Here is an 11135-nt window from a genome sequence, read left to right as displayed (position 1 = left end):
ACTATAGGCAAAGAGGGCGGGACGCGGGTCTGGACCTCGCTGACGCGGGCCTTTTGCCTCGTACCCTCTCCTCGGTCGCAGGCGTCGGTCGACCACCACATCGCCGAGGTGCTGACCGTCTTCCTCAATACCAGCCTCAGTACGGAGTGGGTGTCCTACCTGGACCACGCGGAGGAGCTCCCCACGGGGCAGGAAAACGCTCACATCATCTATCAGTTTTTTGACATGCCCCTGCCCCTGAGCGACAGGGAGTTCCTGATGCGCCGGACCGTGGCGAGCGACCGGCGGAAAGGTACCGTGTGGGCTCACTACGCCTCGGTGGAGCACGCGTCCAAGCCGCGGCGGCGGAGTGTTGTGCGAGGGGTAGGTTTGCATGGGGAGAGGGAGCGGAGCTTGAGGGGGCCGATGGGACGAGGAGGGAGGAAGGGGGAGAGTGGTGACGGGGTGGGGAGGATCGGGGGGAAATCCATCGTCAATGTTGCCCTCTCACACGTACAATATGGCCCATTCGTAGGAAACATGTAAGACATTGTGGACCTTCCTGGCCAAGGGCAAGGACCAGACTGTCATTCAAGTCGAGAGCTCTCTCAACCCCAAGCTCCCTGTCAACGGGTGGCTGGTGCAGATGATGCAGAACACCTACCAACGCGCGTCCCTGCTTGCCATGCTTGACTTGATCAAGCGAGCCAAGCCTCACCCATCCTTTGCCCATTGGTGACGGTGCCGGGGCTCGGGCGGGGGAGAGATCCAGCTCGTCCGGTGTCGTGGATGTCCCGAGACGCGCTATGCTCTCAGGTCGATGCTGAATTTTTACACGAGGCCACGCGCATGCCCGTGTGTCTGAGGAGGAGCATGGATGCGTTGGAAAGAATCTGGGAGACCAGAAAGGGTGTGTGAGGAGACGACGGAAGAGAGCAATGCCAGGAGGGTCACGAGGCCTCAGTGGACGCCTCGAGTCGTAAGTCCCGGTGTGCCTAGGCAAGGACCTCTACCAGGCTCTTTGTTCACTTCTGTGCCAGGCGTGGCGCACATCTGTCTCGATGAAACGGTCGAAGCGTCTTCCCGGACGCTTCATTACCCCACTCTTGACATTTGTGTTGCCTGAAGTGGGGGGGGGAGGATGTACATACAAGGATACGGGAAAGGGTAAGGTAGTTTTTGCTGTTTCTGCGGTTGTCAGGGCGCGGATTGACCTGGAAGAGCACGTGGCGAGGTGAGGGCCGGGATGACGAGAAGGAAGGGAAGGGAAAGTAGATATAAATGTTGACTGGACTTGAGGACGTGGATGATTTTCTAACATCGTAAGGGTGGTTCCATGAGAGTAGGAAAAGGAGAAACATGTGATGGCGGGAAGCAGATAGAAGGCTTTAAACTGGATGGAGACAGTCGGACGATGGGTGTTACCAGCCTGACATGAGAAAAGATGACTACTTCCATGCAGCACGACTCAAAGTAAATATGCCAAGGCAAGAATACAAGCATGGGCTCCCCCTGCAATCGATTGACTGTCACTTTCCGTCGTTCTTGGGCATGCTACCTTAGTAACATGTATTTCGTGGCATGAAAGGGCTGCTGGCAGCGATCATTCGCGCCCATTCTCGTTCGCAAGAATACGAAGGAGATAAAGGAAGATGCGGGTGATGTCCTGTGCGTTGTACAAAGCCGATGGGCGAAAATATGCAGAGACAGAGAGGCCGGGGCTATGTTGAGGATTTCGTGCCCGTCTAAGCATGTAGATGTCTCCTCCCTCCGACCATCCCGCCATCCATTCCCCCCCCTCTTTCCTACCAGATAGAGGTCCATGGCCCCTAAGACATAGTCGCGGTCGTCCAACTGCGTCTCCCCTCTCCCAACGATCCGCTGGGTGTCGTAGACGAGGAAGGCACTGAAGAGCAAGGCGCCGAGGCCCCCCATCACTACCTCGGGAATTCGGATCTTAAAGAAAAACGCCAACACCCCCGACATAAGCAAAATCAATAGACCGGCAAAAAGGGACGACCCGAAAGCCGTTAAATCGTACTTAGAATCTTTCCTGAACGCAAAGAGCGAGAGGCCCGTGACAGCGGCGCCAGTCTGAAGGGCAGCCAGAAGGACAGCGTCAGCCTTGTATCGAGTGGTTAGAAGGCCTGTATGGACGACACCCATCAAGACAATGGCAGGAAGGTGAGTGAGCCTGAAAGAGACCGCACAAAGTGGTGAATGGGCAGGACATTCTCGGTGGCGTTTGAATAACGTTTTATTGTTTCCTCTTCGTACTCACCAATGAGTACGGACTCGCCCGCCGTGAACAGAGACAAAAGGCCCAGATTGGTCGGAAAGACTCGACTGTATCGCATTCCCAAGGCAATCGCCGACCCAAGGCTCGCCAGTACTGAAAGAAGTACCACCCAGCTCCCTTTCGTGAAAAGGAAGGAGACCAGGGCAGGCTTTTGGAAAAATACAAACGTCACCGCGGCGGTGAGAAAGAGCTGAATGCCCAGGATAGCATAGACCTGTGGGTGGATATAAAAGGTGCGCGAGCCATCCATGCTGTTAGAATGATATTGCATATGAGTAGCTCAGATCTTGCAGGGCAGGATCTTCAGGTCCAATCACACGAAGCCAGTGAATGGAAGGAGACACGGGCGTCTGTTAGACGACATAGTAAGTATCTAGGGTGATGAACGATTTATAAAAGCAGAAAATTTAATTTTACCTTTCGAATAAGCCCTACTCGGGAGTCTCGACCCTTGATGTTCTCCACGACCCGGGGCTCTAGCACCACGGGGCGGCTGTCGAAGTGATCGAAGCCCCACACACCGGGTGCTGGAGCAACCGAAGCAGACGAGCGAGATGACGAAGAGGATTTGGGCGGCGTTAGAGTGGTGGTGGTGGGAGGGAAGAAAGGAAAAGACGGCAGTCCGACACTCCCCGAGGAGCCGCCTGACCCGGGAGAGCGTCCTACGGCCCCGCCTCTGGCACGCTTCAGCAGACAGAAAGTGGGAGTTTTACCCGTCAAAATACCACTTTTTGAGGTATGATACATATTTATCTCCACTGGTACCGTTGAACAGGAGGTTGCTGCAGGAAATGACAGCATAATACAAGGAAGAAGTAATAGTGACCTCATCGCTCCCATCCGTCCGAGTGTCACCCAATGCAGTGACTCAACAGCCAAAGCCAGTTTCCTTGACGGTTTCCCCTCCTCTCGATACTTCCTGGTGCGTATCGATTTTTCCGGCCAAAATAAGGTTAGCAAGCCCACTCGATTCAATCAAGCAATGAAGGATTGAAGAGCGGGTTTGCTGGAGGGAGTTGAAGTTCCAACCTCCCGCCCAGGCAAGTACAGGCAAACGAAGCTTACACGAAGGAAATGATGTTTTGAACGCGGTGCGGGTGGAAATCCACAGACATATTATTCTCCTGATTTTTTGCTGACAGGAGCTGCGTGTACCTAGGTGCTGTTTCCTCATCCATGCTATCTGGAAGCATCATACAAGTTGTGAGGGTCACAGACTAGAGTAAATTACAACAGCTGGGATGTACGAATTTCCCGCCGGAGGCTTTCGCGGAAGGCTTCCATAGCCCTCTACCTTCATTTACATACAACATTATCTCCGTTTATCCCGGCCCAAGGTGCCTCCTACTTTTCCTCAATCTTTACCACAAGCCCACCCGCTTTCTCGGAAACTTTTCTCTGTCATGAGATTTGTACAGCTCATGGAGGAACCTTGGACCCGCAGGAATCAGAGCAAAATGGTTGAGAGTTGGATGGGAGGTGTAATAGTGGGTCTTAATGTGTTGCATATTGACACTGAGGGCGACGCCGGGCAATTGGAAGAGCTCTCGCGCGTAATTGAGCAGGTTCGGATAGTCCCCTAAGATGGACTTACGGCTGCACTTGAAATGAGGCAAATACACCTATATAGAGGGTTGCCAAGGGAAAAAATCGTTTAGGAAACAGATCGCCAGATAGTGCGATACCATCCCATGTCAAGCCCCTGGACAAGTCGATGCTGCGTGTCCCCTTAAAAATGCTTTTCCTCCACCCCATAAGTCGATCTTCAGTCACTATCAACGTCTTCCCGTCCTGACAAATACTCTTCTCACCTCGTCAAAGCGTACCAAGGTCTGAAAAAGCCTCACGTCCGCCTCTGTCAGTCGGTCTCCCAGCAGGTACCTCTGCCGCCCCAGCAGAGCCTCCAAGTGGTCCATCGCCCCCACCACCCCTTCCACCGCTTCTTCGTACGCAGGCTGGCTCGTGGCAAAGCCGCATTTGTACACGCCGTCGTTCAAGGTCTCGTGAAGCCAGTCTCCGTACTGGTCCAGGGCCTTTCCCAGCTCGTAGGGAAAGAGGTTCAGGTTCGGGTTCATCGCCCACTCGTTGAACTGATCGTTCAGCATGCGAATGATATCTCCGCTCTCATTGTTCACAATCGTCCCCGTCCGTTTGTCCCAAAGGATCGGAACGGTGAACTTGCCCTCGGTGTCCCGGGATTCCTCGTAGAGCTCCCGGACGGTTCGGGCGCCGTTGACGTAGTCGGGGATGCACCCGTGGCAAGGGAAGCGGCCCCAGCCTGCGGGACTCGAGACCGGGGGATCGCTCTGCGCGCGGAAAACCCAGCCCGTGTGGTGGTCAAGCTCGTCGTTAAGGCGGGTGCGGGCCCACGTAGGATGCGTGACGCTGATGGAAATGACGTTATCGAGGCCTGGGGAGGGGGAAGGGAGGGCGGGGAGAAGGTGAGAGAGGAATCATCTGGGCCCGAAGGGAGTGCTAGAGACTCGTAGGAAAAGATCGTAAGAAGGAGGCGGAAGCGGTAAAAAAGGAGCGGGAAATGCGGCTCTGGAAACGGAACGTGCAAGAAAAAACTGTGGGAACACACCTTTCAGGTACAGCACCATCAAGCACCGGCAAGACCAAGGGCAGGCGAGGGAGACGTAAAGGTGGTAGCGATTGGGCTGTGGACGGTACTTTGCCTGGGGCCCCACCCAGTTTCGGTGCACGCTGGGACTTCGGACAAAGCGGCCTTGCTCGTCCGTCTCGCTCAGACTTGTGCGAATACCTCGGAATGCGGTCGGCCCTCCGCGTTTTCCCGACATATCCCTTCCCTTGTTCGCCTGCCCAGCTGCATGACCACCGCCTTCCCTGCGGCCCTCAGCGCCCCGCCCGTCGCCCGCCCCCTCGGTTCGACGCCGCAGCTGCCGCGCTCGTCGATGCGAAGAGAAGAGAAACGATGCTACCCGGTCGAGCCGGCCCTGTCCGTCCCCATGCACGATACATTACGCTCTTAGAGGCGTCATGAATACATTTTCATCCCTCCCTTGCTGCCTCGTTGCTGTCTCGCCCGCTCATGCACAAGCATCCTCAGTGCCTCCCTCCCGACGGCCCACGTACCTCGATCCAGGGGACTCGGCCTCCCAGGGCACGACCACCTCTTCCCGTGATATCGGTGCCACGCGTTCTCTTTTCGCCATCTCCGCACTCATGAGTGCTACCTTCAACATCGCTGTGAAGGCCTTCGTCGGTCATATCTGGGAATTGCGCCATTGCAGCCTCGCCACAATCAGAGAAAGGAAATAGCGGAAAAGGTACAAAGGGAGGCGACGACAATGAGCCAGTGCCATCCTCGCTCACTTCGCTATTGCCATTGCTGCTCAGGTCGCTGGGGATCCCATTGTGGTATCCACTATCGTCCCCGTCGCCATGGGCCGTCGGCCAGCCCCCGTCCGCCTCCATGCGCAAGACGTGCCGACCTCGAGGTCTTCCGAGAGACCGATATTTTGGGTATGCTGACATGCCTGACAGAGAAATAAACGCCGACTGACAACAGTTTATTTTTTTCGTGCGCTGCAGAGGATAGGACGGCGCCACATGGAAAAAGGCAAAGAGGGGCTGGAGAAGGAGTGGAAGGCATAAGAGGGGAGGGCCGAGGGCGAGCATGCGGCTTCTCATAGCTATACGACAAAACTGGGAAGTCCTTATCCTAGAAAATAAAGTATTGTGTAGCTATGCCGCCAGAAGTGATAGCTTGGCCTATAGTACAGCCTGTACAATCGGCTGGCGTAGCCAGTCTTGCACTTCAAGTGGACAGGGCAGGGGCGGAGCGGCGTTGATAAAGAGAGAGAGACACACAGAGCCTTGTAAAGCAGGGTGCACGCAGGATCGAGTCGAAAATGTACGGTGACGGCCAGGGCTCTGTATTATTGGGTATTGTAGGATACGGGGAGGCATGCTTGTTACAAAAGGCGTCTCTCCTAGGACATAAAGACGTTGAAGCAACGGAGCGATGCCCCAGCCGGAGGATAAGGAGACAAAGACAAGAGATTGAATTACTTCTACCAAGACGTCTTCACCCGCGGCGACAGGATGAAATGAAAAGAAAAACAAAGCAGTGCTAGTAATAAGAAGAAAACATGCAGGACTTGCTTCAGAATGAAGCACATACTTTTGAACGTCCGAGTGGGCATAGTTTTCAGAATACCCCGGCAGCAGTCAAATGCAACATCAGCAACACAGAGAGCGCCAGGCCCTGCGACCATGCCCATATTGGACGACGAAGGGGTTAATACGACGGACATGTGTTGAAATTAGATTTCCTTTCAAACCTCGACAGGTGATAATCACAATAGAGACCAAAGCACCCATCAGTTTACATCCATGTCCATGGGTACCTGCTACACCCGCTGTAGCATTATACTGCTTTGTATCTCGAGTCTTCTACAGATTGGTCTAGTCCACTCGCGTCTTGGATATGCAAGCGAACAGTTGACTAAAAAAACACCTCCAGTCTGGCCACCGCAGCTCACAGCACGTAAGATAGTCGGGATGACTAGGGTAGATCATTTGACTTTTTTCTTTGACGACCTACAAACATTTCACGTCGGGCCTTTTGTACTACATGTAGCCTTATGTGATACAAGTACCATCTCTCACTTCGACCACTTGTATTTTATAAGCAAGTGTGGTCTGTTGGCGCCTGACGTGAACATAGTTGTGTAGTTTCATGTCTATTGCCTGTAATAACCTTCCTTGCACTCCGCGTGATGGTCTCCTCCGCCTCTTCAAAACACCTCTCTTTATAGTTTTGCTGCAAAATCGCGGCGGCAACCTAAGCGACACCACCCTCGCCTACGATCTGCCCAATGGTAGGAATCTGAACATCATCAAAGACAGACAGACCGGCTTGACCCTCTGGGACAACGAGCGGGCGAATGGCTCCACCTACTACTACCACAAGGCCCCGGAGGCAGAAAGTTGCCAAGCGCTGGTAAATATGAGAGCAGGACAGGATGGCACCAAAGTAACGGAGTGTGAGGTTGGTTGATGATCAAGTACTGAAGGAAGGGCAAGAGCACGCTGTCGGTGAAGCAGTCTACTCAGACCTGTACCCCTGCTGCCTCCCTCCTCCACTCCCCACACAACCCCTTAGAACATGCACGTCGGCATCCTGAAACCGAACTGGCTGGCGGGGGCGCGCTATAAGGGCATGGAGGATGTGGATGGGCACCTGTGCGATGTGTGGGCGCAGTCGAGTTCTCTTCACCACCCCTTCGTCACCTACTTTGCCGACGCGCAGACGGAAAGGCCCTGGCGCTGGATTTTCTTCGATGGAGCGATATTCGACGTGAGTCTCTAGGCAACGTATGGGTGCATGTGTTCTGCGCCTTTTGCTTCAAAATTGACTTTGTCGAGGCGTGCGCTGTTCTGTCTCGGGTTATGAGGGTGACATCGCGAAGTTGTAAGACTCGCCGATGACGTGGACATGACGCCGCTTATGTGACCAATACTGATGCCTCTCTCCACATATTTTGAAGGTACTTGAATGGACTCCAGGGGGCACTTTGGAGGACGAGGCGTGGCAACTTCCGACCTACTGCTTCGAGAAGGATAGAAAAGACTTCTTGTCGGATGGGCAGGTGCAACAATCGGCGGGTATGGCGCAGATGTGAGAGGGTAAAGAACCTTTCATGGTATCGAGTTGTGAGCGGCGAGAGATCAGTAATGCGAGGACGGGCCTCGACTGTGATGGCACACAGTCTGACATGCGTATCAAAATGAAAGCACCTGATGTGTACATTCTCGATTGCTCTTCCTTTCTTTCGCCCTCTGTGGGTCTTTTCCAGACACATATGGATCGACACTGCATATACGGTACATACGGCTACATGATCACTTGGTATGCATGCCTCGTTCATTCTGTATGGCTCAGCTTCTGAGCAGTACACGCTTATAACTCGAGTCTGATAGACGGACTTATTTGATCTTATGAATATATATGACGTTTTTTACATTTTTTTCCCATTGTTATGTTGTTCGGGTTAGGGTGATGATCGATTCCTTTTAATTGTCAATAATGTGTGTAATCGACGTGATGTGACATTTACGCTTTCGACGCACACATTACTGTAAGGATACCTCACTTCAATGCAGGTCACAAGTTTTCCATTCGAACGCTCTTGGCGTGACTTTCTTGATGGGTTCCATCATACTGATGCACCGTCGTTATCTTCCTTAGGACCATTTTACATTGGTAGGGGCCATTGCTGTGATTAGGACTTTATAATGTCTCATGATGATCTCATGATAAGACGCTTGTACCTGTTTGCCCTCGGGAACTTCAGGTTCTGCTTCCCTTGCTCATTATTTTTGTATCATCATGCGAAGAAGGCTGTGTTTTGTGCAGCACAAATGATGCCCGCTGAACACAACCAGTCCCATCTCCACTTCCATCCTCAGGTCGTCAGGCACGCTTGCATGAAGATTGTCAGCTCCTCGGAGGAGAAATGTGTCAGTGCGTAGTTCCAAAACTCCTGTTCAGGCTCCCTTTTCTCCTCCCCGCCCTGCCTCAGCTCTGCTGTCTCATTTCGTGGCTCTGAATTCTCAATACTTTTAACCACGTCCTCTTGCTTTGATAGGAAGACAGCCCTGCTTGCTTCAGCGTGAGTGCTGACTATTCCATATCGCTCAGTAGCCGTAGTTGTTAAATTACAGTCCGTGTAGTTTCGATAATCCAATCGTGCGATTGACATCCTTGGGATACGATATAAATTACATCCGTCATTCATTTCATACGGTGTTCGAAAGCCTCTAATACTTTCCTTCGGAAACTCTAAGCTGGTGGTATGAGTATAGGTGCTGCCATCACTTTTTGTGGAATGACCGAGTTGGGCTTGTTTCAACTTTTCCCAGAGAAAGGAAGAGTGGCATTTGTCCTCGAAGGACTTTAAGTCAAGGTTGACTTTGCTCTCTGTCTTCGTCATTATCTCGCTGTAGTAGGGGCTGCTGTACCAACCAAAGGGGCGCGCGTCTCGTCTCTGATTTGTGCCCTGGGCGCCTGTCTTGTTCTCCTTTCGTCCCCCAGACCCCCTTTTTTGGGCACTCTTGAACATACGCTTTCCGTCCATCATAAACTGGAAATCACTTTCACCGATCCGCCCGCTCTCTTTCGCCTGCGTGATCCTCTGAAAGTATTTTTGCGCGTGACTCCGCACTTGAGGTTGGCTGCGGGTGCCAACTAATCTTTGGATCTTATTCCAGTCTCTTCCGTATACTCGAAGCCCTCGCAAAAAGGCGAGGTGCTCTTGCTTCGTCCACCGCCCTGGCTTTGATGTAAAGGAGGGATGCGATCAGAGATTATGAGAAGGAAGGAAAAGCGGATAAATCATAACGGATGGATTATGCTTCGAAAAGGCACGCTTTTGAGATTGTTTTTGAGACGACGTCCAGATTTGGAAGACAAACAAAGCGATGGAAGGCGTGTAGATGGATCACATCACTCGTTTTACACGTACAGACTGCCTGATGAAACGACGGCAACACAGGCCCCACCTTGTGGTGGCCACGCGACAAGCCAGCCCAGACAGCTTCATGGAGGAAGGCATAAACACGTCTGCTTAAAAGACACATCCTCTGTCAACATGCACTATACATGCCTTGATTCCTAGCTGCCTCACAGATTCCCTCCTTACCAGGGGAGAGGGCCCTCCCTCCTTGTTTGGCGCGGGCGTCCAAGACGGTGTGAGGTCGAGTGTACAAGGCGCGAAATGGGCGTCGTAAATACGAGGTTTTTCTGGTGGTTCTTGTCCGGCTTCGCGAGTCTCGTCACGATGCGTACTATCGACCGAGCATGCAACGCAATCGCTCGTGGAATGGGCCGCACCCTGACACCGACAGGTCATGGTGTAAGTTCCTGTCTCTAACAACGGGGTAAATCGTCAGAAATATGGGTAACAGTGTCAGCTTTTTTCGCTATACACGCCAGAAAAGAATCTTGTTCACACTGTCGTCCGTTTAGATTCCAGTCCGGCTTTAAGCTCGGACAATATATCGCTGGAGGACGCGGTATTATCGGTTGTGGCTCCACTGATTTTATTTAATTCCAATCATCATTGCGCCACAGAAATGTGCGATCGAAAAGTTACTCGGCGCTTATTTTCCCTACATAAATTGTGTAAGAATATTCTAGTTGCACTGGAAACGTTCCCAAAATGCAGCATAACGGAGTCATGGCAGTAGAAGATATTCCGATAGCAGGATCGAGGGAACATTCACTTGGATAATCTTAAAATACATAAGTGCTCAAAACAATGCACAGTGCTTACGAATCTGAGCTTGAAAAGAATTATCTATGCGCATGCGACACATACCGTCCTCTACTTGAGCATTGGAAAGCGTTTTGTCTGTGGCCAACATCAATTAGGCAATACGCCTTTGAATACCGTAATTTTAAATACACAACAGCGCGAGGTGCACACCACGATACAGATCAATCCAGCGAAATACAAAATCCTGTAGAAAGCATTGCGCGATACACTCGAGGCGAGCACAGGCTTAATTTATCGTGCATAGGGAGATGAATCCGTAAGATTCTTCGGATAGCATATCGTATCTCGGAAGATAAGACCGGACAAGTTTAAATCGGTGATGGAGGGGAAAAAGGAAATGCGGCTTTTTTCCGGGCACGTTACTTGGACTTGCAGTAAAAGACATAAAATGTTAAAGCTGACTTTGTCCACATGGTTTAAATGTAGAGTGATCGCGATGTCTTTGTACCCGATGATCAATGATGGAAATAGGACACCCCCTTTTCGTTTCCCTTTTTTTGAAAGTCAGTACGCCTACGAGGCTTCTTCGGGCCTGAGGGAAGCCGTCCAGT

The sequence above is a fragment of the Nannochloropsis gaditana genome (assembly GCF_000240725.1).
Source record: "Nannochloropsis gaditana CCMP526 unplaced genomic scaffold scaffold065, whole genome shotgun sequence".
NCBI lineage: Eukaryota > Eustigmatophyceae > Eustigmatales > Monodopsidaceae > Microchloropsis > Microchloropsis gaditana.
The sequence above is the reverse complement of the archived record's forward strand: the minus strand, read 5'-3'. Positions refer to the sequence as shown.